At 42.2% G+C, this 27,636-nt stretch overlaps 1 protein-coding gene and 1 long non-coding RNA gene across 2 annotated transcripts in view; one reads left to right on the top strand and one right to left on the bottom strand.

Annotated features, from left to right (window-relative positions):
- Positions 1 to 20,399, top strand: part of LOC138265509 (uncharacterized) — a 72,692-nt gene extending 52,293 nt beyond the window's left edge. Inside the window, exon 3 of the long non-coding RNA XR_011199370.1 lies at positions 20,314 to 20,399. This is a non-coding gene — a long non-coding RNA (uncharacterized lncRNA). The remainder of the gene's footprint in view (positions 1 to 20,313) is intronic.
- The window catches only part of LEKR1 (leucine, glutamate and lysine rich 1), a 543,246-nt gene that overhangs the window by 462,305 nt on the left and 53,305 nt on the right, over positions 1 to 27,636 (bottom strand). The gene's annotated exons all lie outside the window — the stretch shown is intronic.

Raw genomic sequence — 27,636 nt, forward strand, 5'->3', positions numbered from 1 at the left:
TCAGGGTTTAGCCAATAATTCTGTGCAGTAGGCCAACACCTGGTAAATTCAATACTGCATACAACGGTATCTAACCAGGTGTATTATTACTGTATCATTCTAAGTTTTTCTGTCCCAAATGAAGAACAGAAGCTGAGACCTATTTTACCATCAAAAGCGCTGCAATTTGCAAAATTGGAGTATTTGCAATTGGAAAATAGGATTCCCCCATGCACTAATCCGATTTTAGTAAACTGTAAATTTTTGCCAACTCCTAAAATGAGACGGCAAATGGTCCCAATTTGGAAAGGGTGTGTAGACATAAATTCAACATTGAGAATTGTTATTGAAATTATCAATGTTTTGTGACCATAATCCGATTGCGAAGTACTGAACAATTACTGATTCATGAGAAGGTGGTAACCCATTCGCAAAATGCAAGGGCCCCTCTTCCCCTTTGTAAATGCCAAAAAAGGTTTGTTGGGGAGTAAGGTGTGATCCAGAGAACAACTACCAACCCTCTAGCAAACTTTTCTAAAAAAAAAGGAACAGATAATTTTAAACACAGACGTGTGGCGGCTGCCGCACAACTCAAGGGGAGGGGCGGGAGGGATGGGGTTAAAAATAATATTTTTTAACAACTTACCTCTTCCCGTCCCTGCCGTCTCCTGCCGCCTCGCTCGTCAATTCTCTTCTTCTGGTGTCCCAGCATTCACTGGGACACCAGCACAGGCTCCCCAGCAATCATTGCGCTGCTTTCATGCTAGACCTAGCATGAAAGCAGCGCCCGGATTTGTCTGAGAGGCTTGGATTGCCGCTCATACACAACCGTGAGGTCTGTGCAGTTTCTCCAGCCCGGCTCTCTTAGGTGTACTCTCTCCTCATTCTGACCCCTCCCCTCCCCCCCCCCCCACCCCCCGACTCCGGTGGCCCAGTCCGCCCCCCCAGAAAATGCTGCTGGCTGAGCCAGCAGCTGAAAGATAAAACGATAATTAAATATAGTTTTATCTTTCGGCTCCTGGCTTAGCCATGGGGTCAACGCTCCTTGCCAATGCAAAGGAGCCGCCCCCGACACAGTCACGTTTCAATTACAGAAAACGGACTGCATTAAAAAATGTTTTCTTAATGTAAAGGCGATCATAAACATGGTGGTGTGCTGACTTTGCAGGTCACCATCCCCATGATAGCCACCAACTGGACTGAGTCACGTTCTCCAATTTATCTCGTGAATATCAGTGAAGTAGGTCGGTTTGCGACAGACTCCGATTCCTTATTTTGTGACTGGACTATTTCTATATATGTCGGTTCACAAAATAATTTTGTGATTGTAGAAAGTCGGTTGCAAATTTCAGCAGCCTTTTGCAATCATAGTTTTACTACATATTGCCCAAAATGCAACAATGGAGTTCACCAGGCACTATACTGCAGATTTTCAATCTATTTTTGAAAATATTTTTTCTGTTCACATTTCGCCAGTATTTTTTTTCCTGGTGAAAAACTGGCAACTCTAGCTTGCATTCACGTAGGTATTAATAAAACTTGACTCGGATCGAGGCCCAAATGCATATTTTTTGGGGGTGAACGACTAGTCAGATTCATTAAAACTACGTGTCCTTTTTAAAAGTATGAAAAAAAGCATTAGGCCCACAATGGTTTTACAGATAGGGTTATGTAATCCCTTGATCCAATGCTGCATGCCATGGCAGTAATTACATTTGCCTCTTTCCGCCTGCACTGTAAAACATGACCTTACCTATGACCCTGAATCTGAAACCCAGCACTGTTTTACTTGGCAGTTACAACATGTGCCCGGAGGTTGGATATAAAATCCGCAGAGAATTGATATCGTGAGGTTCAGAAGAGGGCTGCGTGGCCTTTATTGAGAAAAAAGAGGACAACTCGATCTGTAACGGGGGGTGTTAGCACAGTGTGTGTTCATGCCCCATCACTTCCCTGATCAAAATAAATAATTATGGATCCTTTTGCTGAACTTCGTGTTCGAGCACTAAGTGTCCCTTCCACTGAGCTGAAACAAGTACTGATAGAGAGGACTGTCTTTGTTCTTGATTAGAGAGAATAATTGCTTTAAAACATTAGATTCATCTTGTATTTTTATTAAAAAAAAATTCCTTTTTACGGGGAAATGTATTGAGAAATGTGAAAATTAACGTATTTAAATAACTGAGACAGACAAGAGGCTAGCACAGTTCGTTCTTTGGATGGTTCAGTGCTGAAGCTTCTGTTTTACGTATTTAAATATGTGTAGTTATGCACATAGCGCATTTATGCATTTATGCACATAACGCAAATGATTAAATAATTCAACAAACTTGACTGCGGCCTAACGATAAAGGTAACCGTACTTAAAATTGCGAATTTATCAGGACTATCCTTTGAGAAATTAAGAGGCATCAGTTGAGTACTCTGTCCCCAGACAGGGGTAAACACTAGACTCCTACTGTCAACTGGGGATGAAACTTGGGTTTCACAGGTTGGAAAGGCCCTTACTTAGAGGGTACAAGACAAAAGCCCTTGCGTGGGAAGCGTGTCTTTCCCTGCTATAAACCTCTGCTTCAGTCTGTTTTGATGTATTTCAGAGCCCGCAAATGTCCTGCATTCGGAGTGAACCAGCAGCAAGGCAGGCAAAAAACAGCTGTGGCTATAGGTACTGTGGCCCTCATTCCAAGAGACAAGGGTCTCAAAGTTGGGCACAAACGGTGCTTATATCTGATTTCCCATCACCAGCTGTGCAATAATTTCACAGCTCAAGGTTTTTACAACACAAAGTTCCAGGTGTGTACCTGAGGAAGATGCACAGGCAAAAAGTGGTCAGCAATAGGGGATAAAGTGTGGGTACTCTGTCCCTCATCATGAGTATCACAGACTCTGGTACTGGAATACCAGGCGGCCAGAATCCATGATTCTGGACGGCTTCCCTGCACAAAATTCCAGTAACTACGAGTTTTTTCCTCCCAGAATATGGAATAACTCCTCAGCCCTTGAATGCTGGTTTTCTTGGTAAGTTTTTTTTCTTTTTCTGGGGAAATACCACTGACACTTCTGGCCTCTGCAAGTCCTGTGGGAGTGTGGGGTGTGCGTAGGGTAGACTTTTGCCTGTCAAGGGGAGCACTGTGTTCCCCCTCGGCGCTGCTGCATGGATAAGGTGAGGGCTGGTCTGTTGTACTGCTCACAACCCCTAAACTCGCAGCAGTACAAACAGGCCCAGGATCTCAGGGCTTAAAATTATTCCCACGTAATGAGGGAAGAAGAATTTCGCCAAGCGTTATCGCTCCTGGTGAAATACCAAAACATGTACTTGTAATGTGGGCATGTCTATGGTAAAACCTCAACTGCATGGTATTGCCCATTCTGAACTCACACACAAACTTCGAATTGAGTTATAGAATTGCTCTGGTGTAAGACCTGCACGGCCCAGATATGGACTTACCTCAGGATGAATTTACTGCTTGGTAAATTATTGGGGGGCACAATGATTCCACGTGTTTCAACCCACAAAATCCATATAGGAGCGTGGCAAGGTCCATGTGGCATATTCAATGCAAAGAGCCCTATTAGAAAGGTTAACAGTGACCATGAGATGGGATGGAGTAAACAAGGAGTTTGAGTGGGGCTGTCTTGGGGACAACAATGATGAAATGAAGGGTACATGCAAGCTACATTTTGTTTTCCTTTTTAACATTTCTTTTGTTTAACTGCAGGGTTCAGTTGACAGAGAGCTTGCCGTGTTAGCTCATTGAGGCAATGTGGAGATTTCACTACGGTTGGAACCCGTGGCCAACAGTTTACATACACATCTCTGCTGCTGGTGGATTAAACAGACAGTGCCATTATTTGTATGATAGCACTGCCCTGCGCTACTCAACCTTCCCAGGTTCTTTTTCTGAAACCTATCTGAGAAGTTGTCAGCCATCAGCATCCTCCACTACGTCCCCTGGTGTGTCAGTGTGTTGTATTGTTATTTATATAGCTCTTTCTTACCATGTGCAATTCCCAAAGCACAATGTACCTATATCCGTATGCCCAATTCCATCTATATCCACTTACTCACTTAGCACAGACTTGTGCTTATCTACTTCAAACGCCTTCTGGACATATCCATTAGACAGTGCACCAGTCAGTGAATAAATACAGGGTTAGCTTGCAGGGAATACACAGACTCAAGTGATCTCCTAAAGCTCCAGGCATCATTTGAAAAAAATAATCTTGAAGCAAGTATCTATACAACAGAAACAATATTTCATCCCCTTGAACGTTTCTATACAAAAATAATTGGCTTTTGAAGAACTTAAAAAAGTGACATAGTAATTAAACCAGTAGAAAGTGTGAGGGATTGTTTTGCAGTGTTTCCCAAACTGAGGGTTGTGACCAAGCTGATTTTTGGTGGGTCGTCAAAGTCAGAGCAATAAAGGTGCCTTTTAATTCTGTGTTTAACTTGTCACACTTGCTGGAGATTCAAAGACGGAGGTCTAATGTCAGACTGCTTTATTCGTTTAACATGACAACTGGTGTTTACTTTTCTTTCTCTGACTGAAAAGTGAGGGGAGCTTTTAAAGTGAATTATGTGACAATGTACGATGTTTTTTGCAACACACAACAAAATGTAAATACCTGTAAATCAACTGTATGCATCCAGTGCTTAGAAGCAAAAATGAAGCACTTTTTCATAATTCTGAAGTGTGCTGGAAACAAAGATTTTAATAGGATCTAAACAAATCAAGACACATGTTGGTGCACAAATGATAAATATTCACAGAATCCCGATTTCCACACAGTATGATGTGTGTGCTATATAAACGGATAAAGTAGTCCCTGCCGTACATTATAAGGATATTGCAAGCCCCCAGGAGTTGCGTACCCATCTAGAGGAACAAGACTGAAGGCTGATTTCTTGATAAGGTTTTCGAACTTTGAGGAGACTTGCAACATTCATGTACACCGGGGGTACCGTAACTGATATAATACATAATCACATCATCACCCTTCCCACAAACCACTTAAAACCTTGAAGCATAGTTCTTTTATATGAAAGAGCAAGCATGTTTACAAACATGAATAATAAAAATAAGATCTCTATGCAAAATTAAATACATCAAAAACATATTAGATATTTGTTGAAAACAGATATTAGAAACAGTTCAATACAAGTCAATTAAAAAGAAAGTTGCAGTAGCTCCGAATGTATAGAGACATGATCAATCAATCAATCAGATACTTATATAGAGCAGCTTATCACCCGTGGGGTCTCAAGGGGCTGTTGTGATAATTCAAGAAGCCAGGTCTTGAGGTCCTTCCTGAACTGCTTCAGCGAGGGGACCTGTTTGAGGTTGATTGGGAGCGTGTTCCAGGTCTGAGCCGTGAGGAAAGAGAAGGATCTGCCTCCAGCTGTGCTCTTTCTGATTCTGGGGATGGCGGCGAGGGTGAGTTGGGAGGATCGGAGTTGTCTGGCAGGGGTGTAGAAAGCCAGGCAGTGGTTGGGGTAGGCCGGTCCAATGTTGTGCAGTGCCTTGTAGGTGTGAGTCAGTAGCTTGAAGGTGATGCACTTGTTGATAGGGAGCCAGTGGAGGTCTCTGCGGTGGGCAGAGATGTGGCTGTGGCCGGGGATGTCAAGGATGAGTTTGGCTGCTGGAGTCTGGATTCTCTGTAGTCTTGCTTGTAGCTTCTATGTGATGCCGATGTAGAGTGTGTATCGTAGTCCAGTTTGCCACTAACCATTGTGTGGGTGACCATCCTTCTCGTCTCGGAGGGGGTCCACTTGATGATCTTCCAGAGGAGATGGAGAGTGAGGAAGCATGAAGATGAGACGGAGTAGACTTGATGGGTCATGGATAGTGTGGAGTCCAGGATGAAGCCCAGGTAGGGCCCAGAACGAGGACCTCTGTCTTGTCCGTGTTGTGTTTAAGGCAGTTGGCTTTCATCTAGGCAGCGAACGCTCTCATTCTGTTGTGAAAGTTGCTCTTGGCTGTTGATGGGTTGTCAGTAAGGAAGGGGATCAGTTGAGTATTGTCGGCATACCAGATGATGTCTAGGCCGTGCTGTCTGCCGATTTTAGCAAGAGGAGCCATGTAGATGTTGAAGATGGTTGGACTTAGTGAGGAGCCCTGGGGTACACCACAGCAGATTTCTTTGAGTGCAAAGGTGAACGGTGGAAGTCTGATACTCTGGGTTCTTCCAGCGAGGACGGATCAGATTAATTCCAGTGCCTTGCTGCGGACGACAGCGTCATAGAATCTGGTGCATAGGGTGGAGTAGGAGACTGTGTTGAAAGCGGCATAGAGGTCGAGGAGGATGAGGGCGGCCGTGCCTCCATGGTCCAGTATGGCGCGGATGTCGTCGATGGCTGCAAAGGGGGCCATTTTGGTGCTGTGGTTGCTCCTGAATCCAGGCAGGAAGTAGTCTAGGATGCCATTTACCTCGGGGAACTCCGTTAGTTGCATGTTGATGGCCTTTTCTGTTAGCTTGGCGGGAAAGGGGAGCAGAGTGATGGGTCTGTAATTCTTCATCTCCCTTGTGTCAGCAGTGGGTTTCTTTAGGAGTGGATTGATCTCTGCATGCTTCCATTCAGATGGGAAGGTGGTGGTTTCCATGGAGGGGCTGATAGTCTGGCATAGCTCAGGGGCGATGGTGGCGCTGGCCAGGTTGAAGATGTGATGTGGGCATGGGTCCGAGCCTGCCCTTGAATGGATGGAGCTCATGAGTTTCCAGGTATCTTCTGTGGAGCTAGGGGTCCAGTGGCTTGAGTCGGCTGTGACGTGGGGTCCGTAGTGGTGCTAGTGGGCAATGAGGGTGGGCTTTGATTCTCGAATCCTTCATATATGTCCTTGATTTTCCAGCAGAAAAACATGCAGGAAAATCCCAGCTTTTCTCTAATTAATGCGAAAAATAAATATATTCTCTATGCTTTTATTGTAAGTTATTAAAATTGAGCAGAAGAAAGAAAAGCAATGTTCAGTTTTCATTGCTTTAAACAGCTGCTTCAATTATGCTCCTTCACCTGACCTACCTTTCACCTTGGCTACTAGCTCTGGCAGCAGGCATTGTGTGAGTCACAAGTGGCCGAATATAAAGAAATTAGAGATTGCTGTTTATGCAGGGATTACAAAATCCTGTGTATTACATAGTTACATAGGTAAAACTGTATGTTTGTGCAAATGTAGAGGTCATTTCAATGGAAAATTTGCTGTCTGTAAATGACAATGCGCTATCACACAATGCTTTAGTTACTTTCAAAAGATCAGCAGTCTCATGTCTATTAAAGGTAGGTGGGTCACAAAAGTTTTTTGTTCTAAAAAAACTGTGTTGTGGTTCTAAAACATTTGGGAACCACTGTACAGAATATAGACAACTACAGACAGCAGAATCTGGCACACCGTAGCAAGACTGAATACTGGTGTAAATTACACGGGAACCCTACCAAAACTATACAAAATGAGATCTTACAACTCACCAGACATGCCAAGTAGGAAAGCTTTTTGAGCCTTAATGAATTTCGATTTCTTAATGGTAAAACCCCTATAACACTAGTCATTTGTACATTACTCAAGATCCATAAGAATACCTCTCTCCAGACAGACCTATGATTTCAGTATGAAGCTCCATTTTAGAACCTATTGGAAGGTACGTAGATTTCTTTACCAAAACCTTTGTACCACTTACTTATTTCTATATTCAATACAGAACCAGTTTTAGCATGACAAACCAGTTCACCCCTCTCTTGAAATGTTGGTCACTTTAGATTTAGAATCGCTTTACAACAACATTCCAGAGGAGAACGTGATAAAGGTGACTGAGGATGTATTAGACTTTCAACAGGTACCTGCAGAATTTATAGTCACTCTGTTACGATTAGCTTGACTAGAACTTTCTTCTGCTTTGGCATCAAATATTTTTTTACAGAAAAAAGGGATATATATGGGATCTGTTTTGCCACAAATGTTTTGATACTTCTCATGGACAATCTTGAATCCACCAATATCTTGTCAATGACCAAACAATTTTGAGCACTCATTTTTCTTCGAAATGGTATTTTGATTACATTTATTTTGATCTGGCAAGGCTTGAAACTCTATGGTTAGCTACAAAGTAATTGTAATGATCTGCACTTCTTCGTACTCTACATTTATCCTGTAAAAACGTTTACATTTCCGTGTTAAGGTTGAAAATAACCACCATGTATAGAAACTGAATGGAACACACTTTTTCAATACTCTACTACCGCCCGAGATCCTTTAAGGATTCCCTAAACTATGGGCAATTCCTGAGGAGCCGGTGTAACTGCAAACACCAGGCAGATTTGTTTCTTGGAAGCCTCTGTATTATCTAGTAAACGTATTGAAATAATGCAATCCCTGCCGCTTGGTCACTCACTCAGTGAAGAGACCTTGGTACTGTCTCTGAGAAGAACTACTATCCCCTATGACAAAAAGATAGAACACAATTTTGTGACATTACTTTCCCTTCTTTATTGAATTTCATTACCAAATGGATTACAGAACACTGGTGCAGAGTTTCTGAAGGTGATCTGAAATTTGAACTACCTATGATTGCTAACAAAAAGGCAAGAACCTTAAAAACCAACCGGTAAGGGTGACATTCCAGATCAACCTCCTTCCATCACCCCAGAACTCTGACATGCTTGGGGCGCCACTTCAAATGTGGCCATTGAAGTGTATTCGATTTGATGACTAAAACCAAGAAACGTTCCCATCTGAAAACGTGGCTGGCCTTGAGGCAATTTTCCAGCTGTAATAAGAGTAATGGGATTCGTGGCATTTTCTGCCCATGTGATTTACTATAAATAGGACAAACCAGAAAGAAAATGTCATTACACATTTGTATGCATAGGAGCGAGATCAGGTGAAGGATCCCCAATGTGCCCCTAGCTGCACATTTTCAAAAAACAGAACCAAACCGTAGAAGATCTGAAATGGGGAGTTATTGAATTGGTCTCCACTTCACCCTGTGGTGGGCAGGTTGGGGTGATATCTCAAGACTACTGAACAAAGAGCAATTGAAATGGATTTGGCACTGCAACTCTGTAATTACTTGGATTGAACATTGAGGAGGAGTGATCTTTCTTGAAATAATTGACTTCTGCAAAGTTCTGCCATGGACAAACAATACTACTATTTCAGTATATCAAACAATTCTCACATTTACTTCTTGTTTGCTGTTGTTTCCATCATGCTTAAACCCTAATTTCACTTGTTTAATTGTTATGTGTAATTGCAATTACACTTTATTTTCTATTAAACATGGCCCCCTTCAGGAACTATTTCATTCTGTACTTTCCTCATACAATACATTTTTCTCCTCACATCTCCTAGTTCCTTAAGAGATAATAATATTCTCTCCTACAGTTGGTTCCTCTAATGTGGCTCTTGAATTTCTTCCCTAAAGATGGCACCCTGTCTAGTTTTCAACGGTCTTACTTATGCTGGATTCTGGCAGTCCTGCAGTGCACCAATTAGCAGCAGCTCGGTACTGTGGTATCCCTGCAGCACGATTTCCACGATTTCACCTTCCATTAGGAAAACGCTTTCTGCAACTTCCAGTACCTTGCTGTCATGCCCATCTCTGAAAATCCCAATACCGATGCAACTTACATGAATCAAGGTATTTCTCTACCTTAAAAATGTTTCCCCAGTTCTGGGCCATTTACTTCCCTTCTTTGAGGCCTACCCCTATGCCAGGTCTAACTTTCATGATGTAACCTCTAGAAACCCTGCCCTATTCTGGTTGGTTTATCTTTTTGTATTCCATCAATCTAATTACGGATTTCTTCTCGGGTAAAATGAATTGTATATACTGAGTGAGTAGATTTGTATCTACTCTACCCCCTTCTAATCGTTTCCTATTATACTTATTAGACCTATCAGATGTTTCTCTAAGTATTTGCACGGAGTAACTTTCTCCATCATCATTACGCATGTGTGACTTGCCACAGATTATTGGCCTCTCTATTCTTTTCCGATTTTGTTTTTTTTTTCTCTATAGCCACATTTTCCAGAACCAATAATTCCTTTCTCTGTTTTTTTTAATTACTGCCCAAACCCGAGGATGATCCCACATTTCTAGGGGACTGAAATGTCATGAACTATATTTAACATGTTGATTCATTGATTTGCTTTATATATGGTCATACTGAAAACCACTTTGTGTTATGGAGTGGAATGACTATCACAGTCTGCATCACACGTGAGCACTTTCGCCAATTTTATGCTACTTGTTTACAAAATTGAGGACCATAAGTATGGGTTAAATATATCCATAACTTCGTCATACATGGCGAATATTATTTCTCAGATTTTTCTTTTTTAATTGCATGTTTATTGTGGACTTGGTTGTTCTTTATATTTTAATTGACAGGGACGCCTTTTCTCTCAAAAACGCACCTTCAGCTCATGGAATCATTTAAGATGCAAGAAAAAAGCATCTTAGTGAGCAAAAGCTGATTACACCAATTTCCGATATAAATTTCCTCCTTTTAGGGAGCAAAATAAACAAGCATTTGCAATGGAACGGGTCTTGAATTTGCTCGAGTTAGAGCTATTAGCGTTGTAAACTCCTAACCGGTCTTTTCTGCCACAAAAATTGAAAGAAAAAGAGCCGAGCGCGATCGCGCGATGTAAAACCCAGCACGATTGCGTTGCATGGAAAATAAAAAAACAAAGTAGTGCAGAAATCAGGCTGAAACATGGAGTCTCGTATGTTCTCAGTAGTTTACCAGTGCTGTGTAGGTGGGCTAAACACCGGAAAAGGCATGACGTATGTATGCCTTTCACTAGTGAAACAAGCGGATTCTAAACGGCAAGCCTACGAACCAATGAAAGTGACAGGCATGACATGGGTGTGGTTAAAAGTCCAAAGAGAGATTACAACAGGGATGGAGCTCTTGTGCGCTCTACGCTAAAAAAAAATCTGAGCAAGCTGCATAAGATGTTGTTGGTACAAGTAAAGTCCAGGGATGATGTCCCTGAAACCCAGTGTCACCTGGATTTTGCACGCAGATCTCCCCAACATGGAGACTAACCCACTGAACGTCTGGAGTGGGATTTAAGACAGTGACTAGCAGGTTACACACACAGCAGGTATTTTATCTTAATGATCTATCACACGCTATACCTGGAACCGGTGAAATGCAAGTTAGACGGAGCTCCTTGTCATAGGCATATTAACGCGGCGATGTGCCTCTTCATCATTTACCAGGAAACATGCACTCCGATGATTCATGTTTTGAATTGTTTTCCTCGAGTTTTTTTTTCCTCCTTTTTTAGTCATCTATTCAATCCCTAAAATTTTTGTCTGCATTCTCTCTTTTTACCTTCATTCCCTACGTAATTTTATTTTTGTCAGTCTTCTACATCTGTCGATTGTTAATCATCATTTTTCCAAGTCATTTTTCATCTCATCTTGATCTTTCTCAAGCACTGTATGTCTTTTGAAATTTTTGCGTTTTCGGTCAATTTTATAATCCTATGTTCATTCACAATCTCCCCTTTCCTGTCCCAATTTCTAGCTCAATTATTTTTCTGCAGTTTTACTTTCATATATTTGTATCTAGAATTTCAGGTCTGACCTAGAGACATCTTTAGCTATCCCTCCAACCTTAGGTAATAAAAAAATATAAAAACTAAAATATACTACACATACATGGGGGGGCTTTGAGTCAACCGTGTTTATCCATTGGACAATTCAAACGTCATTCACGTTTTCTTCCCGCCCACTACAGTTTACACACTGGAGCAGTGTATCAGCCTACTTCAGGCACTGGGTCCATGGAACTGTGAATGACGGCATTTTGTGCCATCACATGGGCACATCTGCTTAAAAAGCAGAGCTCTTCAATGCTGAGGAGGGTTCATTTAATTACCTTCTGCCTCCTTAAACTGTTGTGTGTTTCTAAGAGCCATGGTTTGTAAGCAGATCCCCCAAATAACACCGCCATTTTTGAACGGGCAGCTGCGCTAAACACGGGGATTATCTCCTCCCTTTCATTTCATGCTTGCCTTCCTGAGATGTGTTACTCTGGATAGCATGACTTTTCTTTTCTTATTAGAAGCTGCACTATTACACGTCTGTTAAGCATTCTTTCATGTTGCTTTCATGGCTCAAAAACTTGCAACAAGCAGCTGGGCTCCACAGAGAACAGTATTGTGCCTCACATCAAAGAAGGATGCATTTTTGTATTAATGTTGAACATGTTTTCTGATGTTTTGAATTTGACTGTCAAAACTTGAATTTTAGCATCTATTTCTGAAGCATTTTCAGAGCCTGAAGCACGCCCACAGAGACGCGGTAATCAACTTTCATCTCTCCCCACAGATGAAGTGCCTCTCAATCTTCCTGGAATGAACTGGTAAACCCTTCCACTGCTCATGGCTTTCAAAGTAAGCGAGGTCCACATTCCCTACTACACAAAGTACTGATTCACCAGGGAGCGCTTCCTAACCACAGAGAAATTAAACCTTCCTTTGTCCAACATTTGCGTGTTTTTCCTTTCACACATTTCAGTCTGCATGTAGGTTTATTTAACCCCTCCTCATGCATTCAAGATTCAATCTACAGAAACTAACACGGAATTATTCTTGCCTGCCTCTTGTGGTATGATACCTGTTTCAACACCCCATCCTTCTGCAGCTCGGCGTGGCTTTGTGCCTATGTTGGCACACTGCGAGCACTGTTACATGAAGAACCAACAATAAGGATTCCAAAACGCCACGTTGTAGAATGGTGGTTTGTGTTTCAGAGCGATTTTGAGGGTATCTTTGACTAGACGGCCCTTTTACATTTCTAAACTATTATCATCATAACAGACAAACCATAAACACATTCCAAAAAGTATGGTCTTCCACTCTGTATTTTCATGCAGCTGTTCCCTTTCTGGCATTCTGCCACTTCTCTATCTCTGAGGGCATTTCCTGTTTTGGTATGGCATACTATGTTTTTTTTCAGAGTCACCAGCTTAACAGACAAACCTTCTTGCCTTTTGAGCGGGTGGTCATCTGAGTGGCCATTCCTCTGACCTGTGCCCATTATGAGACAGAACTCCAACCTTTTTTTAATCCCTTCGCTGCCAGGCCTTTTCCCCCTCAGGCGCCAGGCCTTTTTTTTGCCATTTGGGGCAGTTCATACCTAGGACCTCATAACTTTTTGTCCACATAAGTTACCCACGCCAAATTTGCATCCTTTTTTCCATCATCCTAGGGAATCTAGAAGTACCAGGATTTCTTTTTTTTTTTTAAATGGGAAAAACGGGCTGCAGAAGATGGCTTGTGTTTTTTACCCCTGAAAATGGCATCAAAGGTTTGTGGTGCTAAAATCACCATCTTCCCAGCTTTCAGGAACAGCCAGACTTGAATCAGAAAACCAATTTTTTCAACACAATTTTGGCATTTTACTGCGACATACCACATTTTTACTATTTTTTGTGCTTTTAGCCTCCTTCCAGTTAGTGACAGAAATGGGTGTGAAACCAGTGCTGGATCATAGAAAGCTAAACATTTCTAAAAAGTAGACAAAATTTGGAATTCACCAAGGGGTCATTTGTGTAGTTCCTCCAAAGTTTTCCTTAAGAAAATAACAGCTGAAATAAAAAAATATTGAAATTGAGGTCACAAAAACAGCCATATTTCTCCACGTTTTATTCTGTAACTTGTTCCTGCGCTGTCATATTTTTGGAAGCAATATACCATTATGTCTGCTGGACTCTTCTGGGTCGGGGATATACAGGGCTTGTAGGTTCATCAAGAACCCTAGGTACCAAGAGCCAATAAATGAGCTAAACCTTGCAATGGGTTTTCATTGTATACCGGGTATACAGCAATTCATTTGCTGAAATATAAAGAGAGTGAAAAATAGGTATCAAGGAAACCTTTGTATTTCTAAAATGGGCACAAGATAAGGTGTTAAGAAGCAGTGGTTATCTGCACATCTCTGAATTACGGGGTCCCCATATTAGCATGTGAATTACAGGGCATTTCTCAAATAAACATCTTTTTTACACACTGTCTTACATTGGAAGGAAAAAATGTTGAGAAAGACAAGGGGCAATAACACTTGTTCTTCTATTATGATTTTCCCCAAGTCTCCCAATAAAAATGGTACCTCACTTGTGTGGGTAGGCCTAGTGCCTACAACAGGAAATGCAATATGGACACATCACATTTCTACATTGAAATCGGACGTGTTTTTTGCAAAGTGTCTAGCTGTGGGTTTTGACCTCTAGCTTAGCTGGCACCTTGGGTAACCTACCAAACCTATGCAGTTTAGAAAACTAGGCACCTAGGGGAATCCAAAATGGGGTGACTTGTGGGGCTCTCACCAGGTTATGTTACCCAGAATCCATTGCAAACCTCAAAATTTGGCAAAAAAACACTTTTTCCTCACATTTTGGTGACAGAAAGTTCTAGAATCTGAGAGGAGCCACAAATTTCCATCCACCCAGTGTTCCCCAAGCCTCCCAATAAAAATGGTACCACACTTGTGTGGGTAGGCCTAGTACCCTCAACAGGAAATGCCCCAAAACACTATGTGGACACATTAAAATGATCAAATACAAAACTACCTGTTTTGCGGGGTGTGGGGCACCTGCGTTTTTGGTCCTGGGCTTAGCAGCCATTTAGGGAAACCTACCAAACCCAAACACTTCTGAAAACTAGACACCCAAGGGAATCCAGGGAGGTGTGACTTGCGTGGATTCCCTAGTGTTTTCTTGCCCAGAATCCTCAGCAAACCTCAAATTTACCAAAACAAATGTCATTTTTCCCACGTTTATGTGTGGGATCACAGCACCGGCACAAATTTCCTACCACTCAATGTTTCCCTCAGCCTCCCGGTAAAACTGATACCTCACTTGTGTAGGTGGGCCAAGTGCCATTGACAGGGATGAGCCAAAAACATGTAAAAAATGAGGGGGAACCAAAGGGGGTTCAAAAGGGCAGTTTGAAAAAAAAAAAAAGGTTTTAAGCTCACAAATGGGGCAGAATTGTTATCGGTATAGATGCAACAATGCTGGGTGGTTGGAATTTTGCGGATTCCTGAAAATTTCGGAAGGTTCCATCGCAAAAATGTGGGGAAAATGAGTGGTTTCCAGGAAATTTGGAGGTTTGCAGGGCACTGTGGGTAAGAAAATGGTGCGGAGTACACGTGAAGCACACCACCCTGGACTCTCCCAGACGTTTTCAGATGTGTCTAGGTCTTGTGGATTTTTCTACAATGGCAGCGTCCCAAAGTCCAAAAAGTGCAGCCCACACTATTCCAAGTGGGACGATTTTGAGAGTAAGACAAGCTCCCATGGCCGTAATGTAAAACCAAAACCCAAAATAATCAAATGTCCTCTTGCTTGACAAGGGATAAGATGTTTTAGTGTGTGGGGAAGAGCAGAAAGACTGTTACCCCATTCAGTTGGGGTAGGAGCATAACCATACCCATATTGGTTGGTAGGCACCACCCCACTTTTTTATTTTTTTTTAATTCCCTGGCATCTAGTAGGCTTTATGCCCTCCTGAGGAGTGGATCGGGGGTAATTGCCCCATCTATCAACCGGTGAGCAGAGAAACTTTGGCCCCATTTATTTGGGATGGGGGCCATACCCCCACCCTCTTTTTTTGAAAAAAGAAAACTTCCCTGGTCTCTGGTGGGATTTCTGCCCCCCTTGGGGGCAGATGGGCCTCCCAAAAATAGGCCAACCTGCCCCAAAGGGGGGCAGATATGGCCAACAATAATGTGCCTCCATGAGGAGCAACCCTTGCCCAAGGGGCAAACACACACATACACACACACCAATTCCTGGTGCCCAAGTGGTTTCTTCCCCCCGCCGGGGCAGATCGTCCTAATAGAAATAGGCCGATCTGCCCCCAAGGGGGACAGAAATGGCCTAAAATAAATTTGCCTCCCCAGGGGAGAAATCCTTGCCTAAGGGGTCGCTCCCCTTGTGTGAAACTGATGCAAAAAAATACAAATCCCTGGTGTCTAGTGGTTTCTGCCCCCCTTCGGGACAGATTGGCCTAATAAAAATAGGCGGATCTGCCCCCAAGGGGGGGGCAGATATGTCCTAAAAATATTTTTCCCCCCAGAGGAGAGACCCTTGCCTAGGGTGTCACTCCCCACGTCTAAAAAAATAAAACAAAAAAAAAAGATTCTTGGTGACTAGAGGTTTCTGCCCCCAGGGGGCAAATCGGCCTAATTACAATAGGCCGATCTGCCCCCAAGGGGGCACAAATGGCCTAAAACAAATTTGCCTCCCCAGGGTAGCGACCCTTGCCTAAGGGGTCGCTCCCCTCCCATGAAATTGACCGAAAATAAAAAAATAAAAAATCCCTGATGTCTAGTGGTGTCTGCCCGCCTACTAAAAATAGGTGATCTGCCCCCCAAGGGAGGGCAAAAATGGCCTAAAAATATTTTCCCCCCTAGGGTAGTGACCCTTGCCTAAGGCGTCGCTCCCCACGTCTAAAAAAATATAACAAAACAAAAAAAATGATTCCTAGTGCCTAGAGGTTTCTGCCCCCAAGTACAGATTGGCTTAGTTACAGTAGGCCGACCTGGGGGCAGAAATGGCCTAAAACATATTTGCCTCCCCTCCCCCCCAGGGAGCAACTCTTGCCTAAGGGGTCGCTCCCCTCAACTAAAAAAACATAAAACAAAAATAAATAATAATAATCCCTGGTGTCTAGAGCTTTCGCCCCCACCCCGGGGGCAGATCGGCCTAATTAAAAAAAGGCCTAAAATTAATTTGCGCCCCCCCGGTGTCTAGTCGGCATTTTTGCTGCCCGATTGCTAGAAATACAGAGAGCGAGAGATCAAAGGAAAGGAAAGGCCTTTCCTTTCCTTTGGTGCCTCTCTCGCCCCCTCCACATAATCGGAGGAGAAATGCTTCTGCATTTCTCCTCCAATCCGCGCTGGAGAGGGGGCAGCCTCTGAAGAGGTCAGTGCTCGATTGCACGCCGACGACATCAGATGCCACGGGGTGATCCGTGATGGGGGAGTGGGGGTGAAAGGGGAAGCGATTCTCCTTCCCTCCCTGCCCAAGGGAGGGGGGTGCAAGGCCTTCGGGGGGACCGCTAGTGCTTTCCAGAGGGCCCATACCAGGACGTAACTGTTAGGTCCCAGGCACCTGAGGGGTAATTCCCAGTACTTGAAAGAAAGTATAGCAATCTATGTCTCTGGTGTGAAAACAGAAAAACAAAGCTGGCCTATATCTGTGTAAAAGCAACCAATATATATTATCGTTGCATGGGGATGATTATTTCTTAGTGTCTTATAGCGGGTACCTGTAAGCGGCTGTGGTGCATCATTGTTGCTTTATTGATATTTATTGGTATTTAGCAGGTTTCAATAAATAATGTAACCACTCCCTGAACAGAGTATTGGAAAAGCCTGGTCTGATGTTTCTTTCTACTTACATATATTTTGTAAAATTATGTAGCAGAACTTTCAACGCTGTCCCTCATGACACAGAAGTCATCTATATGTGACAGTTTATGTATCATGTTAACCAAAGTACTATTGGTTTGACTGTAGAAAGATGCACTGAGAAGTCATTATAAATGTGTATTTGTTTAGACTAATATTAGAAACCCTGGTGGTGTCAAAGTTTATCTAAATGTTTGAAGGATTTATTGGATGTTATGTTGTAGTTTAGACTATAGTCTAATAGTCTGCATAGAAACGATATTGAATTATAATTATTAATGATTCAATATGCATGCAAAAGTAGAGAAATGCAGTTTCACTTTATATTGATTGAAATGTATCAACAGAGTTAATTTGTTTAAAATTATTGTAACATTAATGTTAATGGAGAAATATTAATATCAAATTTCTAAGTTTGCATATTAAATGTGTTTTATGTGATGTATTATTGTGTTGTATTAGCTCACTTGTACTAACTTGTATTAGCTTAAGTGAGGCCTGCCAGTCCCTGTTTTCCGTGATAGTGCAAAAAATGTTAAATCATTTCCATAACGTGAACTTTTTTCATACTTAGTTCCCATGAAAAGACTAGATTTGGTAATAGACTTCTATCGTTATACACATAGTGAGTTATACAATTTTGACCTTGGATGTGGAACATCCTGGACTGTTGATTAACAATTTAAACATTTGTTTCAATCTCGTGAAGCCATATGGATGCTGTTCCCATGACAGACCTCGGAAGAAATAAAATTGTTTCAACTTGGAGTCCTGTGATCGATTTTGTTATTGGACGATGACTCTTCAACGTCAAATGAATTGTTGTCCTGAATGAATCAGATTGCTGTATGAACGTTGATGTGCCATTGACTAGTTGGACTTTGGTCAGATGAGTATCTTGCCTGAAAATCAGAAGCTGAGCCCCTTTTCTCTACCCTGAGCCCCTTAGACAGGTATCTTCCTCTCTGCCTTTTGCCCCTTTGAAATGCCTTGTTGAGACAGAGATTTTCTTACTATCCACTGCAGAAGACTCTTGTTCTTCTGATATGCTGACGCTTTCTCTTTTTACATATCTTTTGTCCAACTTAGATAGTGGCTTGTGGCCCGAGATTGCACTTTTCTAAATTCTTTTTGTCTTTTTTGTTGTTTTTGTCTTTTGTCCTCATGTGTTCCGCCCCACACATGTATTTTCCTGACCTGGCGAATTGTAGGATTTTCCCTGTGCCCACCTAAATTGAACCTTTGATCATTTGAATTGCTTTCATGTTGAGCAATGTTCATTTTCTGTTTCTCAGATAACCTTGTTGATGTTTTGCATTGTGCTTGTTGAATGCTTAGTTTTATTATTGCTAGTTTGTGTGATCTTATTTTGTTCCCTTGGGTAACCCTGGGTGATTTTTTATCTCTATAATTTTGTCTTGTTCGTTATATACATGACTTTGAGATTAGGTTTGTAATAACTCCCTTAACTTTATTCTTGACTAAAGTTTTCCTGGTCTGGCTGTAGTGTATCCTATTTAGTTTTAATGGAAATTAGGAGTTTAGCTTATGCTTTGGCTTGCAGGCCTGTGACCCCCGTCACCTTGTGACTTTTAACCTACTTAGCTTGCTCTTTTTTAGCACATTTATTTATTTCTTCCAAGATGGCTGTCATGTTTATAGTTAGGAAGATATTTTAGTTTGACGTTATCAGTGCCACTCTGTAAAGGCATCACTATCAGCGTCAAAGATAAATGAGATACGTAGGTTTTTACATCATGTACTTTCCCACTTTCGTGTGACAGTAACATAATGTACCCTTCCAGGGAATTGTTTATGTAATTGCAGACTAAAATCATGCCTTCTAATCTAATGTTTGGGAACATACTTGTGACAGGGGTACTGCAAGATCTGCATAAATACATCTCACACAGACAAGATAATCAGGGGTGTTTCCTACCAGATGGCATCAATACTATCTAAGCTACACACCATCTTGATGCTGCCCCAGTCTTCGTGTCACCATGGAGTCTGATGTAGACCCTCATTCCAAGGTAACGAGGGCTGGGGGTCTCTTCTCATGGACTTAGTACTGGCAGAATTGGTTTAACACACCAAGCTGTCTTTAGTTAGAGATTAGGTTCATCATGCTAGGCTATTATGACCTATTTCAGATCTATTCCACATCTTAGCTTATTGCGTGATGGTGGGGGTCTTGTATTCATGACTCTCGTTTTTACCATTCTTTTTCTTGCATTGTTCATTATCCTAGTCATTGCAGCCAATGCAATTTATCATAGATTGCAGTCTTGTTAATAAAACCTACTGAAAACTCTACTGAATCCCTTTCATTGCTTGTGTGTAATTGAGACATGCTACTAAATAGTTGGTAAGGTCCCACTATAAAAGCATAATTTTTCAGCCGTTAGTTGCAATAGTTCAATAGTAGAAAATGCAAGAAAGGGATCTCTTATGTCCAATTCAACACGTTTTTATTGAAAAGAAGTGGTGGATTCCAAAATTGAGTCGAAGAGGCGATGGACGCGTCGGAATCATAAATATTGCTCGCTCCTAATTAAATAGATTCTTTATAATAATTGTGGCATTCAGTCTGAAGAACTATGCTTTCAAATAACGTGCCTTGAGAAAGCCCTGGCGCATACGCCATGTGGGGCGAAACACGTGTTGGCTGAAACTTCGTTGGACTATGAGACTCAATTTTGGCCCGACATGTTGCCTCTTGTCTTGAAGAGTACGCCCAGTACACCCAACAGAAACACTGGTTTGTCCCCTCATGAGATTATTATGGGGAGGACCATGGTATTGCAAGCAGTGCCTGCAAATTCACTTGTGAGCATTACAAATGACTTGGTGCTGAATTATTGCAAAGCACTGACTGATGTGGTTCGTTCTTTGTCTCAACAGGTTGGAGAAGCTACAGTACAGTTGTAGCAGGAGCTTTGTCATGAAGTATGTCCAGGCAATTGGGTAACGCTTAAGAAACATGCAAGGAAAACCTGCTTGGAGCCGTGTTCGAGAGGTCCTCACCAAGTGGTTTTGGTAACAACTACAGTTGTGAAGTGTGCTGGTCTCCCTAACTGGGTATAGCCAATCCATACTAAAAAATTTCCAGGTCCCCTGGATGATACAGCACCTGTTCCAGATGGGTCGGTTACAGTAAGCGACAGGGATCATCTTAGTCAAGCTGCTGGGACTGGACAAGTGGCTGCCACAGCACAAGTACAGTCTGAGGGGGATCTCACTGAGTCAACAACAGTGGATGGTCCACAATGGTTGAGACGGAATCAGTTGACTTATACAAGCTCGGATTCTGACGAAGAACCAGTTGTTGTCGATAAAAGAGCTGCTCCAGGAGACAATTGGCATAAAGACCAAATAATAGGAGGCATTTCCTTCTGCTCGTCGAGATATGGCTTATTTTTCAATGCATACAATTGGGACTTTCGGCTGTAGCAATACCGAATAATTTCCTATATCCAATCCATCTTTAACAGTGTGGAACTATCAACCAATTGCCAGCATCCGTTCACAATTAACGCACATGTTCAGCATTTCTCTCATCATCATTACATGATTAACATAAGTAATTTTGGAATTACACTCAATTTTTCTTTGTTTTAATTTTTTCAAAACAATCTTCTCACATGTGGTGGCACTTTTATACTGCACCATATCCGATAAATTTTTTTAATTATTACTTTTTCGCACTTTGGGTGTGAGTGAAATTGGGTAATCTCTTATTTTTTTCGTATTTATTTACTCATTTATCTTCATATTTTTACAGCTTCCCCATGGGAACAGTCCCGCCTAAATACAAAGCCAGGTCGTCCCTGGACTGGAAACAAGCATCCCAGGACCGGTTTCGTGGTATCACCCCTCTTCAGTCAGGCTAGCTTGAATCCAGTGGTGCAGCAAACAAGGAGCCCATGTCTGGGCATACCAAAACCACTTAGGGCACACACATTGGATTCAAGCCAGCTTGGCTGATGCAGGGTGATACCCCAAAAATCACTCCCAAACTGGGGAGACGTGGCAAGCAAGATAACAATGGATTAAACCCATATCAGCGACTGGGGGTGAGTGTTTGAAAGGTTTCAACACTCCGTCCATCATTTTATTTTGTGATGGTACTTTCTTGAAGACCAAGGAACTTTTTTGTGAATACTTTGTGATTCTGAAAAGACTATTTTTGATAATTGCGTTGCTCACAAATAATAAGGAATGAAAAGAGACAGTGATACATCAAAACCACTTTGCATTTTTTCATTCAAATTTTTGTTCTGAAATAAGATAACTCATGGTGTTGAATCGAAATGGATGAAGTCAATTCAAATACGTATATATAGGTTTAGTAGTAGTGACAGTTATCATGATTATATTAATGCTCATTTGATTGAGTATGTTCATAGCAAGTGATTCAGGGAACGTTATAGCCACAAGTCCCCAGGATTTAGTGAATCCCATTGCAGATCAGAATCCCTTGTATAATGATGAGAAACATTCACACACTGATGGTTCTAGATGTGATTTATCAGCTAATGTGTATTACAAATTACGATATGAGTATGTAGGTACCATGGAAGCTAGGGATTACTACATTTGTACACAGTAGCGTTCATCAGTAAGTGAGGTATTCACATATCATAGTTCATCCCTAACTTGAAACATTTATTTAAGGAATATTGCAAAGACAAAAAAACATTGATACAGTGGGCGGTTTCTTTGAGCTTACATTGACATTTGGTACAGTTTATGCCCTCAAGAACAATTTGACCTGCCTTCTTATACCAGTAGAGAAGGAATTCTTTGGACAAGTTAAGGAGAGGAGAAGAGCTATGAAGGCTAAAATAGAAAGGAGAGTAGTCTGATAAAATTGGGATAAGGATGAAGCTCACACAGTAGGGGGAAATCAAGGACTTGTAGCCTTAAATTGGCAACTTGTAGGGAAGTTATGTGTATATAGACCTAGATTAAAGGCTGACACACATTTTAAAGGATCTAAAAAATTTAGATTGGTTTTTGTTTCAGAGCGTTTGGACTTTCATGTAGAATGGACAAGACCCCACCATACATGGTGGTTACTTCATATGTGGAAAGAATGCCTATTACGAGCTGCAGACAGAAAGACTGGTATGGTACATGTTACCTGGGAGTAGTTTTTCCGAAGATTTATCATGTGGACCATTTTAATGATCCAGTCTGAAGTGTGAAATCAAACACCGGAGTCAAAAAAAGAGCAAGTGCTTCAGAGATTGTAGGAGATGTGTTTCGTGGCATAATTCCATCAGTACGTGTTATCTTGAATGATCTCAATATTAGAAAGTTGTCAACCATAGTAAATAAATTATCTATAGACACTACGGATGACATATTAATGGACACAGAAATGGTTGCTGTAAGATCAATGGTTTTACAAAATTGCATTGTGTTAGATAGTCTTCTCTCAAAGGAAGGCCGATTTTTTAAAGATATTACATGCTCAGCAATGTTGCACTTATAGATCTGATAATAGTAAAGAGATAAGAATATACATTACAAACAGGACAGACTAGAAACAGGACCTGAAAAAGTTAATACAAATTATTCAAGAAGCTGAGAGAGAAAACATCCAAGAACAGGAAGAGAAAGGAGGAGATTGAAATGGAGACTAGGAAGAGCGCATATTACAGTAAAATTGAGCAGTTAGAGGACTTAAGAAGACCTTACCTGAATAAGCCTCAGAAGGTTTGAGCTGTCTCACCGAAAATGAGAGTTGGAGTATTTTGTGATGGCTCGATTCACCAGCAAACAGGGGACTAATGTAGCAGAAATTTTAGTGCTGCTCCTCATGCCACAGAAGACATCTGTATGTGACAGTTTATGCCTCATGTTAACCAAAAAACTAATGGTTTGACTGTAAAAAGATGTACTGAGGAGTAATTTTTAATGTGCATATGTTTAGACTAAACCCTGGTGCTATCAAAGTTTAACTAAATATATAGACTAAATGTATGTATTGAAACAGTATTGAATTTCTAATGATTTAAATATGCATGCAAAAATAGAGAAATGCAGTTCCAAGTTATATTGATTGAAAGGTATTAACAGAGTTAATTTGTTTAAAATGATTCTAACATGAATATTAATGTCAAATGTATAAGTTTGTGTATTAAATGTGTTTTATTTGATGTATTAATGTGTTGTATTAACTGACTTGTAGTAGCTTAAGTGAGGCCTGTTAGGCCCAGTTTTTTTGTGATTGTAATTTCCATGACATGAACTTTCTTTCAGACTTCCTTCCCATAAGACTAGATTTGGTAATAGACTTCTATTGTTTTACACATAGAGAGTTGTACACATTTGTCCTTGGAAGCAGAGCATTTTGGACTATGTATTAGGAATTCAAACATTTGTTTCAATATCATGTGAAGCCACATGGATGGATGCCATGGGAAGAAATTGAATTTTTCAACTTGGAGCTGTGCGATTAATTTTCAGTGGACAATGCACCTTCAATGTCAAATGAATTGTTGTCCTGAAAACAATCAGATTGTTGTATGAATTTTGATATGCCATTGACCAGTTGGACTTTGGTCAGATGAGTGTCCCGCCTGAAGATGAGAAGCTAAGACCCTTTCCTGTGTCCTGAGCCCCTTGGAGGGGTATCATCCTCTGTGCCCCTTGCAATTCCTTGTTGAGACAAGATTTTCTTTCTGTCCCCTGCAGTAGACTCTTGACAGAGCTTCTAACATGCATGACTTGTGACCTTTTCCAAATTCTTTTTGGCCTTTTTGCCTTTATGTATTCTGCCCCAAACTTATATTTCCCTGATTTGGCACTTTGTAGGGTTTTCCCTGTGCCCAGCTAAATTGAACCTTTGATGATTTGAATTCCATTGATGTTTATCAAAACTGAGCAATGTTTATTTTCTGTTTCTCAGATAATCTTGTTGATGTTTTGCATTGTCCTTGTCGAATGCTTAGGTTTATTAATGCCAGTTTGTCTGAACTTATTTCGTCACCTTGGGCAACCCTTGGTGATTTTGTATCTCTATAATTTTCTCTTGGGAGTTGTTTACGTGACTTTGAGCTTAAGTTTGTAATAAACTTTATCCTTGACTGGAGCTTTCCTTGTATGGCCACATTGGTTACACAGTGTAACTTAACTGGTTTGTATTGAAATGTCATTAATGGTTCAATCACAGCCTATGTGGAAATCCAAAACCCTGTTGACCTCAATGAGCATGGATTCCTGCGAAGGATGAAAATGCTCCAACATAGGCACACAACCACCACGCTTCGTCAGCATAATTGTTCTTGTTTTAAAAAATGTTTATTCTTTCATTTTATCTGTCAAATGGATGCAAAGGAAAATTTTAAATAATAAACACATCACAGTAGAATGACTGACTGATAAGGCCAGACCTACTGGCTTTGCTTATGCTTGTTGTTTCTCTGTTGCCTCCTTCTTGTGCCATTATTTTGCTTCTCTCATCCTGTCTTTCCACCTTGTTTTATTTTCATAGCTAAGTCTTTCTCGTCATTTATCCCTACCTCTACTTTTTTGTTGTGTCACCTCTTGTGCAATGGTACAATAAAGTGAAAAATTCAGTTACTCTTAAAAATTCGTTTTCTCCTTTATACTGTGCACATGCATCACAGTGACCTTGACAGCGGCAGCTGTTTTTGCTCTTGTGAAGATCACTGCACACAGTGCATGCATCAGTGGCACAAAACAAAGCAAAACTGACAGAGAGGAATTAGAAAACACAACCTGTGAGACAGGCCCCAAGGGTCCAAGCCTTGTCGACAGGTCCAATCTACTTTTAAATGTCTAGTCCCAATGTCGAGGGGGGGTTTGGGAGGGAGCCAATCACATGGAGGGGTGCCCCTGGGCAGATTGGGTTGGCAGTGCAATCTAGGACTGCCATCTTGCGATTGGGTTACACGAGAGCCCACTGTAGACCAAGGGATATATAGATTATGTCTTCTGGGCTACCTGCTACCATTTTAGGTACAGATGACCAGATCACTGGCGGCAGGGATATAGAGCTAGTGATATTTTCAAGTTCCTGAATTACATCTGGTGCTATTTGCTTATAGTGCTGTTAGAATTAGTGTGGTGGTAATCTCTGCTGAGGCAAAGATTGTGGAGGCAATGCGCGAGGCCAGGCATCTAGATCTTATTGTGTGTGTGGTGACACAGTAGCTCGCGCAGCTAGCCTGCCTTGCCAGATGTCGGACCGCATGGTTGTGGCATTTCTGGTGAGTTCACCGCCAAGAAAACTGTGGATGGCAACAAATGCAGCCAAAAAATTGAGTGCTGGTGGCCGCTCTGCTAGGAGGAGAGTTGACCCTTGGGGTGCGGGAAAGGGTAGGGCCTCAGTGTTGGGGGCAGGCCAGGCCACATCTGCCAATCAAGCATATGTGGCCCGCACTGTGAGATGATGACAAGTGGAGGCCAGGGACCATCTAGCAATGCGCCTGCTAGCGCGGCCCGGCACAAACGTAGCAATCATTACAGCAGCCCAACCGAACGGGTTGTGGTGTGCAGGACCCACCACCAAATGCAAATAAAAGAAGAGGGTGGCGTCTGTGGAGCCACTTGCAGGAATAATAGGCCAGAGGAGAGCATGAGGGGAGGGAGGCGGGCTGGTAAACTGGATATCGAGGCCCCCTTGTGGAGGGCAGACTTTTGGGAACAACCCATGGGCACGCCCGATGGTGGGGAGAGCACAGGAGGGACCAGAGGAGATGTGGCCCCTTTAAGGGGCAGATGTGTGGTGTCGGCAGAGCAGTATGGAGTTTTTTTTTTTTTTTTTTACCCCCCATCCCCGGGCGCCGTGTGTCGATCCACAACCCCAGAGAGAGCAACAGTAACAAGCCAGGGAGTGTGTGCGGGCACGAGCTGGGGCAGGGTAGAGGACACTTAGGGTTTGACGCTGGTGGATTATGATTTTATTTTGTGATATTGCCTTGTGCGCCCTAAGTGGCTAGGGTATGCCCAGACGTGGGTCCCTGCTTGCTGCGCCAATGGATTCAAGCTAGAATGGCTGATGAAGGGTGATATCCTAAAACCGGTCCCAGGGTGCTTGAATCCTGTCCAGGGAGGACCTAGCTTGACAGTTCGTGCTGGACTGCTCCCACTGGCGGCAGGGTCAAGACTGATTTGCGTATAGCTGGGTCCGAACTGGTGTGACATGGCAAGCAAGATAGCAATGGATTAAACCCAGATCTGTGCCTGGGGATGAGTGTTTGAAAAGTTTCAACACTCCGTCTATCATTTTATTTTGTGATATTGCCATGTTCACCCTAAGTGGCTAACTTATGCCCAGATGTGGGTCCCTTGCTTGCTGCGCCACTGGATTCAAGCTAGTCTGGCTGATGAAGGGTGGTATCCTGAAACCGGTCCCGGGATGCTTGAATCCTGCCCTGACCTGGCTTGCTATTTCGGGCTAGACTGCTCCCACTGGGAGCAGGGTCAAGATTGATTTCTATATAGCTGGGTCTGAACTGGGGTGACGTGGCAAGCAAAATAACAATGGATTAAACCCAGGTGTGTGACTGGGCGGGGTGAGTGTTTGAAAAGTTTCAACACTCCGTCCATCATTTTATTTTGTGATATTAGATTATGATGAAGACAATCTTGAGAAAGGCGAGGTGCAGGACGAAGAGGTTCCGGTGAAGGCACAAGTTGGTTCACAGGAGGGGGTTCCTGCTAATGTCATATCTAGTGGGTTTCAGGCAAATGAGGCCCGGTAGAATACGGTGTTAGGGACCTGGAGGCCACTGGTGAGCCCGCAACCATCTGTACGGCCACTGACCCTGGAGTTAGAAAAGGTCCAGGCCACTGGCGTGGGGGTGGTGATAGTGTTCATGGATGTTAACGTGGGGGTGAAAAAGGGGAGGTGAGTGAGCAACTACGTAAGGAAAGGTACATGGCAGACAATGGGTTGATACAGATGAAGTAACAGGCAGAAGGATGGTGAGCAAGGAACAGCAAAGTAAGTATTGGGGTGGACAGCGGGCAGAGTAAGGATAAAGGGGACCAGAAAGGGGGGATGGAGAGCAAGGAGCTCAAGATTAAGAGACTGTCCTATGTAGGTATGACGAAACCCTTGGGGCACATTTGATTATCGCACCAAAAGAAATAATATGGAAGGAGGAATATGTGGAAATGTTCAAGCTCTTGCACAGGAAGCTGCATTCGAAAAACGTGTCTAAGGAGGAGGAGTATGAGCTGGCAAAA

The sequence above is a fragment of the Pleurodeles waltl genome, chromosome 11 (genome assembly GCF_031143425.1).
Source record: "Pleurodeles waltl isolate 20211129_DDA chromosome 11, aPleWal1.hap1.20221129, whole genome shotgun sequence".
Lineage (NCBI taxonomy): Eukaryota > Metazoa > Chordata > Amphibia > Caudata > Salamandridae > Pleurodeles > Pleurodeles waltl.